Below are 7,903 nucleotides of genomic sequence, written 5' to 3'. Positions count from 1 at the left end.
CGCCAAGTCTGGCTAATATTTTTGTATTTTTAGTAGAGGTGGGGTTTCACCATGTTGGCCAGGATGGTCTTGATCTCCTAACCTCATGATTTGCCCACCTCGGCCTCCGAAAGTGCTGGGATTACAGGCATGAGCCACTGCGCCCAGCCGAAATTCACTCATTTTTAGGTGTACAGTTGTGTAACATCAACACCCTAAAATATTTTCTCATGCCCCTTTGCAGTTGATTCCCTCTCCTGACCCTCAATCCCTGGCAACTACTGATCTACCTCTGTCACTTTAGTTTACCTTTACTAGAATTTTACATAAATGGTATCATATTGTTAAACAAAAATTACAGGGGGCCTTTTGTGGAGGGGGAAATGGGGTCTCACTCTGTCACCCAGGCTGGAGTGCAATGGCATGTCACAGGTCACTATAGCATTGACCTTGCGGACACAAGTGATCCATCTGCTTCAACCTCCCCAGTAGCTAGGACTGCAGGTGTGCACCACCACATTGGGCTAATTTTCTTATTTTTATTTTTTGTAGAGATGTGGTCTTGCTGTGTTGCCCAGGCTGGTCTTGAATTCCTGGGCTCAAGCAATCTTCCCACCTTGACCTCCTAAAGTGCTGGAATTACAGGTGTGAGGCCATGCCCAGCCAGGATGCCATTGTTTTGGACTAAACTCCTACACTGGGCCCCAACGGACGAGACTAAAACTCAAAATGGAGTTACCCAGGCTCACCAAACCAAAACTGAGCTATTATCCGGCCTTTTGAGAAAACAGGAGTGAGAAAGAGCCTAATTTCCCAAACAGGCCAATTTCAACCTTCTATCAGCATGAGAATGAAGTTTCCTCTGTTTTAATCTTTACAACAAAGAGTAACCTGGAGTAACCTGTTGTTAACCCATCAGTTATCTTCCCATTGTTCTGTCTTCCTGTCCCTGACTTACAAAGAAAGTAACTTTGAAATGACCAATCCACTTTTTGTTATTTGTTTTGCTTTCTTCAGCCCTTTTACTGTCTATAAAGCCAACATTCTCTGCTTGAGCCATGGGAACAATTATTCTAGTTTATGGAATAAGTGTTACCCAATTCTAGAATCTTGATAAAGCCAACTGAGACCTTTAAACTAAATTTGTCACAACATTTTTTTGATAATATGATATGTAGTTTTTTGTGTCTAACCTCTTAATGCTTTTGAGATTCATACATTTCTGCATATATTAATATTATGTCCGTTTTTATTGCTGAAAATATAATTCCATTGTATGAGTATACAACAGTTTCTTTATCCATGATGGACATTTGTGTTGTCCCCAGCTTTTGACTATTATTAATAAAGCTGCTGTAAACATTCCAGCACAAGTCTTTGTGTGGACATGTGTTTTCTTTTTCTCTTGAAAAAAAACACCTAAGAATAGAATTGTTGGAAAATATCAGTGCATGCTTAATTTTATTAGATATGCCAAGCTGCTTTTCAAAGTAGTCGAACAATTTTGCATTCCCATCAGCATGTATGAAAGTTCTAATTATGCCACAAGCTTGTCATCACTTGTATTATCAGACTTTTTCACTTTAATGATTCTAGTGATTGGGTAATGGTATCCCATTATAGATTTCATTTGCATTTCCCTGCTGATTGGTGATATTGAACATCTTTTCTTATGCAACTCAATTTTATAATTTTCTCTTGCACTAAAATTATAATTTTATAATTTTCTTTTGCACTGAAAATTGTGGTTACTAACAGCTGTTTGTTTGCTTAATGGATTTATTTCCCTATATCTTTTCCACTGCTATTAGTTGCTGGCTGTAAGATTCAATAATTCATGGGAAGCAGCAAAGTGAGACAGTGAGGCTTTTGGAGTCTGTATTGACCCTGTACCAACACCTTCAGGCTGAGTGATCTTGGACAAGTCCCTTAAGATCTCCAAGCCTCTGTCTCTTATTTTTTAAATGGAGATTGTTATCATCAATAATAATTGTTATTATTAACTACTGTTCATTAAACACCTTCTAAATTCTAGGCTTTATGCTAAGTCATTACTTACATACTAAGTATGGTTATGTTATGTAAAGTACTTAGAACAGTGCATAGAACAGAGTGAGCATTATATTTGTATTATATTTTTAAAATTTATTTTTATTGTGGTAAAATAGTCACAACATAAAATCTACCATTTTAACCATTTTTAAGTGTACAGTTCAGTAGCATCAATTACCCTCACCTTGTTGTGCAACCATCACCACCATTCATCTCCTGAACTTTAATCATCCATACTAAAACCCTGTACCCATGAAACACTAATTCCTCTTTTCCCCTCCCTTCAGCCCCTGACAGCCACTGTTCTACTTTATTTATCTATAAATTTGACTCTTCTAAATACCTCATATAAGTGTAATAATACATTATCTGTCCTTTTTGTCTGGCTTATTTCACTTAGCATAGTATCTTCAAGGTTCATCTATGTTGTAGTATGTATCAGAACCTCATCCCTTTTTAAGGCTGCCTTACTTATTTTCTGCCTGGTTGCTTTATCCATTATCGAAAGTGGGTTACTGAGTACTATGGCTATTATTGTAGAACATTCTACTATCTTCAATTTTGTCAACTTTTCCTTCATATATTTTGAGGGTCTGTTATTAGGTGTATAAATGTAGTAATCATTATCATCATTGTTATTAATCTTGACGATTAATAATTTTTTTGAGAGGGAGTCTCGCTCTGCACCCAGGCTGGAGTGCAGTGGCAGGATCTCAGCTCACGGCAACCTCCACTTCCCAGGTTCAAGTGATTCTTCTGCCTCAGCCTCCCGAGTAGCAGGGACTACAGGTGCGTGCCACCATACCCAGCTAATTTTTGTATTTTTAGTGGAGACGTGGTGTCACCATATTGGCCAGGATGGTCTCAAACTCCTGACCTTGTGATCTGCCCGCCTTGACCTCCCAAAGTGCTGGGATTATAAGCATGAGCCAGCATGCCCGGCCAAAGTAAGACCATTTTTATACCCATGTTGTATATGAGGAAAATAATATACAGAGAAAAGAAGTATCTTACCTGAGGTCAACACTTATGATAATAATTTTTTTTAAAGAGATTAGGTCTTGCTATGTTGCCCAGGTTGGTTTCAAACTTCTGGCCTCCAGTGATCCTCTCACCTCACCTTCCCAATGTGCTGGGATTACAGGCATGAGCCACTATGCCTGGCTCATAATGACAATTTGTAAAAATGCATTTATCACTATTGGAGATAGCTATTGTGTCCATTCTTAACTCCGAATTTGGCAATTAATGGAAATTATTAAGCATTGATCCTGACTTTCCTATTCAAACTGCATGTCAAATTATATATAACCATAAAGCCTTGGCTGATGAGGAAATATTTATTTCTTACAAAAGAATTCCAGCTAGAAAGTGTTGATGAAATTAGAAAAACACTTTTTTGTAATCCCTCATGGAATAATATTCTAGGTAATAATGAACAATGGATACAAAATACATTTGATGAAAGTTCAGTGGATATGTTTCCTATTGCTATTGTAACAAATTACCAGAAAGTAAGTGGCTTAAAACAATAATAAAGTAAGTGCATTATCTTATAGTTCCGAAGGTTAGAAGTCTAAAATGCATTTCAATGAGCTGAAATCAAAGTTCACACAGGCTGTGTTCCTAATGCAGGCCTGTCCTAGTCTGTTTTATGCTGTTATAACAGAATACCACAGATTGGCTAATTTATAATGAATAAAAATTTATTGCCTCACAGTTCTGGAGGCTGGGAAGTCCAATATCAAGGTGCCAGCACCTGGTAAGGGCCTTCTTGCTGCATCATGGCATGGCAGAAGGCATCACATGGTGGAAGGGCAAAGAGAGGCAGAAGAGGGCCAAACTTGCCCTTTTATAATGGCATTAATTTCACCCATTAGGGCAGAGTCCTCATGGCCCAATCACCCCTTAAAGTTGATTTAATTACAATGGCAATTAAATTTCAACATGAGTCTTGGGGAAGATAAAGATTCAAACCATAGCCAGGCCCTAGGAAAGAATCAAATTATTTGCCTTTTCCAGGTTCTAGAAGCTGCCTGCATTCCTTGGCTAGTTGCCCCTTCCTCTTTCTTCAACGCCAGCAGTGCAACAGCTTCAAACCTCTCTCTGACTCTGACCCCCTCTAAGCCTCCTTTTTCCACTTTAAAAGACCTTGTGATTAATTGGGTTCACCTGCGTTATCCATGCTACTCCCGTGATAATCCTTTTAATAAAAGGTCAGCTGATTAGCAACTGTAATTCCATCTGCAACCTTTATTTTCTCTTGCCATGTGACAACATATTCACAGGTTCTGGAGATTAGGGCATAACCGTGTCTAGGAGAGGGCATTATTTTGTCTGCCACAATGGGGAACTGGAGACTTATGAGGTGTCAAGTTATCAACTCACAGATTAGAGGTTGGTTATAAGGTGGAAAATACACCTTAACAATGAAGGAGTCAGACTATCCCCACCTGAACCCACTGGTAGATCTTAACATCTCTAGAGGTGGAACCATCAAACATGGCATGCATTCTAATGTTATGTAATATAAATAACATTGCCCATGAAATATTCTTACCGAGACAGCTTTATTTTACTTTAAGCAGCCTTTTGGGTCTTTCAGTTTACCAGAAATACAGGGAATAGTAGAAAAAGTTAAATGATACCATGAAGAAACAATCAGACAAATCCTGAAGATGGGTCATTCTAGTGGAAAGCTGCCTCTATTTCCTTAGTAAATCACTGGCATTAAAAAAAACAGCTGGGGGTCGGGCGCAGTGGCTCACACCTGTAATCCCAGCACTTTGGGAGGCCGAGGCGGGCGAATCACGAGGTCAGGAGATCGAGACCATCCTGGCTAACACGGTGAAACCCCGTCTCTGTTAAAAATACAAAAAATTAGCCGGACGTGGTGGTGGGCGCCTGTTGTCCCAGCTACTCGGGAGGCTTAGGCAGGAGAATGGCGTGAACCCAGGAGGCGGAGGTTGCAGTGAGCCGAGATCGCGCCACTGCACTCCAGCCTGGTGACAGAGCAAGACTCCATCTCGAAAAAAAAAAGTTGGGGACTGTTCTGGATTAAATGATACTGGTTCCTCCAGGAGCAGACCCTGATACATGGATCCGAGTTTATTTGGGAGGTACTAGAGATACCAGTAGAGAAGTGGGGCAGTGAAACAGAAAAAGAAGAGAGTCCATGATGGGTTTGTTGTTGAGCCGGCCACCACAGTGAGCAGCTGGACCTCAATCCCAGGAGAAACTCACAGTGACACAAAACACCACATTCACAAAGGGCAAGGCAGCTGAAGTATTTATACACTGACTCACAGAAGTAATTTGTAGAGAACTGGTCCTTGGGTGTGTTAATTTGGCACTTTGGGCCTGTGGTAAGCAAGGAAAGCTGTCTTTTACCAGTGGTGTGCCTCAAATATTTCACACCTGTGGGGCATTGCAATTTAAGTCCCTTTCTCTATATGAAAAATTAGGCTCATAAATTATTATGAAATGAAAGTAGTGGGAAAAATTACATAGGTAGAAAAGAAATGCAGACAGTGACAGTTCTTTTGTTGAAATCTGTATGTATAAGTATGACATTTAAAATAATATTAAATAAAAATTACAAGATCAAAAGGGAAAACATAAACACTTTAAAGATAATTAAAACCTTACATTACGTTAAAGTCTTATATTTCGATTTTTTTTCTTTAAAATGAGTAAGTTGTGTACAGGGGGGTTAAATGCTTTTTAGACAAGAAAAAAAACTTCACTAGAATCAACTTATTCATCATCATCTTCTTCACCTTCATCTTCCTCCTCCTCCTGATCCTCTTCATCTTCCTCCCCTTCCTTCTTCCTCTTGCTTTTTTCAGCCTTGATGACTCCCTTTTTTGCTGCATCAGGCTTTCCTTTAGTTCAATATGCAGCAAGATCCTTTTTGTACTTTTCCTTCAGCTTCACAGCTGTCTTTTCATAAGGCTGCTTGTCATCTGCAGCAGTGCTATTCCACGTCTCCCAGTTTCTTTGCAACATCACCAATGGACAGCCCAAGGTGTTATTTGATTTTGGGGCAACACTCAGAACAGAACACGAAACAGGCTGCAGGAGGCCGCTTGGGTGCATTGGACTTGAACTTCTTTTTTGTCTCCCCTTTAGGGGGGATATAGATTTTCATTTCTCTTTCATAACGGGCCTTGTTTGCCTTTGCTATATCTTCAAATTTTCCTTTCACTTTAGCATATATGGTCTTCCACCTCGCTGAGCACTTTTTTTTCTTTTTCTGAAACAGAGTCTCTCTGTCGCCCAGGGTGGAGTCCAGTGGTGAGGTCTTGGCTCACTGCAGCCTCCGCCTCCCAGGTTCAAGCGATTCTCTTGCCTCAGCCTCCCGAGGAGCTGGGATTACAGGCATCCGCCACCACACCTGGCTAATATTTGGATTTTTAGAAGAGATGGGGTTTCACTATGTTGACCAGGCTAGTCTTGAACTCCTGACATCAATTGATCTGCCTGCCTCGGCCTCCCAAAGTGCTGGGACTACAGGCATGAGCCACCGCAGCTGGCCTCTCTCTGAGCACTTCTTAGAAAACTCTGAGAAGTTGACTGAAGCTTCTTATGCTCCTTCTGACAAGTTTTCACGAGAAATGCATATGATCACATTTTGCTTCTTGGCTTCTTAGGATCTCCTTTGCCCATGTTTAGTTATTTTTTTCCTCAGTGAGGCACAGAGTCACCCAGTGCTCATCTGGCTCCCACTTGCCCTGGCGCTGTCTCTGTGGAGCTCAATGTACTGTAACAGCTGTCAGAGCAGTCCTCCTCACTCTCTCCACTCTGTGAAAAGTTTCTTTTACATGAAGCAACCCATATATAAATGGTTTGTCAAAAATTCCTAAAAACCAATTTCACAAGTTCCAAAAATGATAATACTGTACATTACTTTGTTTTAGGGGGATGAATTCTAGTGGATTTCAATGGTCTCCAGAATTGAAAATTTCCACTAGAGAATTTTCACAATTCAACACAAAAACAAACAAACAAACAAACCCCCCCATTTTATTTTGAAAATCGGATAATATGGCTGAGTGATAGCAAATATTGGCATTATTTGAGTCATTGCTTTAAAATGAGTATATAGCTCTTGGTAGAAATGATCAAGTCATTCAAGCATAGTCTTTTTATTTATTCTGGCATCTTTTGTTATTTCTCCTGGGATTCTTCTTCAAAGTTTGATGCTTTTTTTCCTTGTAAATATCCATTCTTTTTGTGTGGCATAGCCAAAAGTCTTCTCCACGTTTTTTACGTGCCAGTGTTCAAGACTGAGATTTACTATACATTACTCAAGGCTGATTCTGGCTCTTCACAAAAATTTTTGTCTTATTTTAATAAATGGCCACTACCACCTCAACTTTCAGCAATCACCAACCTGATAAGTCAGCAGCCATCAACACTGAAGCAAGACCCTCCATTAGCAAAAAAATTATGACTTGCTGAAGCCTCAGCTGATCACCAGCGTTTTTTAGCAATAAAGTATTTTCAATTAAGGTATGTACATTGTTTCTTTTTTTTTTTTTTTTTTTTTTTTTTGAGACGGAGTCTCGCTCTGTCACCCAGGCTGGAGTGCAGTGGCGTGATCTCAGCTCACTGCAAACTCCGCCTCCCGGGTTCATGCCATTCTCCTGCCTCAGCCTCCTGAGTAGCTGGGACTACAGGCGCCTGCCACCACATCCGGCTATTTTTTTGTATATTTTTAGTAGAGACGGGGTTTCACCGTGTTATCCAGGATGGTCTCGATCTCCTGACCTCGTGATCCGCCCGCCTCGGCCTCCCAAACTGCTGGGATTACAGGCGTGAGCCACCGCGCCTGGCCGTTTCTTTAGATATAATGCTAGTGCACATTTAA

General features: G+C 40.3%; 1 pseudogene; it reads right to left on the bottom strand.

Annotated features, from left to right (window-relative positions):
- Nucleotides 1-5,787: 5,787 nt before the first annotated feature.
- On the bottom strand, nucleotides 5,788-6,699 carry LOC100460822 (high mobility group protein B1-like; annotated as a pseudogene).
- Between the last annotated feature and the right edge of the window lie 1,204 nt (nucleotides 6,700-7,903).

The sequence above is a fragment of the Pongo abelii genome, chromosome 1 (assembly GCF_028885655.2).
Source record: "Pongo abelii isolate AG06213 chromosome 1, NHGRI_mPonAbe1-v2.0_pri, whole genome shotgun sequence".
Lineage (NCBI taxonomy): Eukaryota > Metazoa > Chordata > Mammalia > Primates > Hominidae > Pongo > Pongo abelii.
This window is presented reverse-complemented; position numbering and strand designations above follow the sequence as displayed.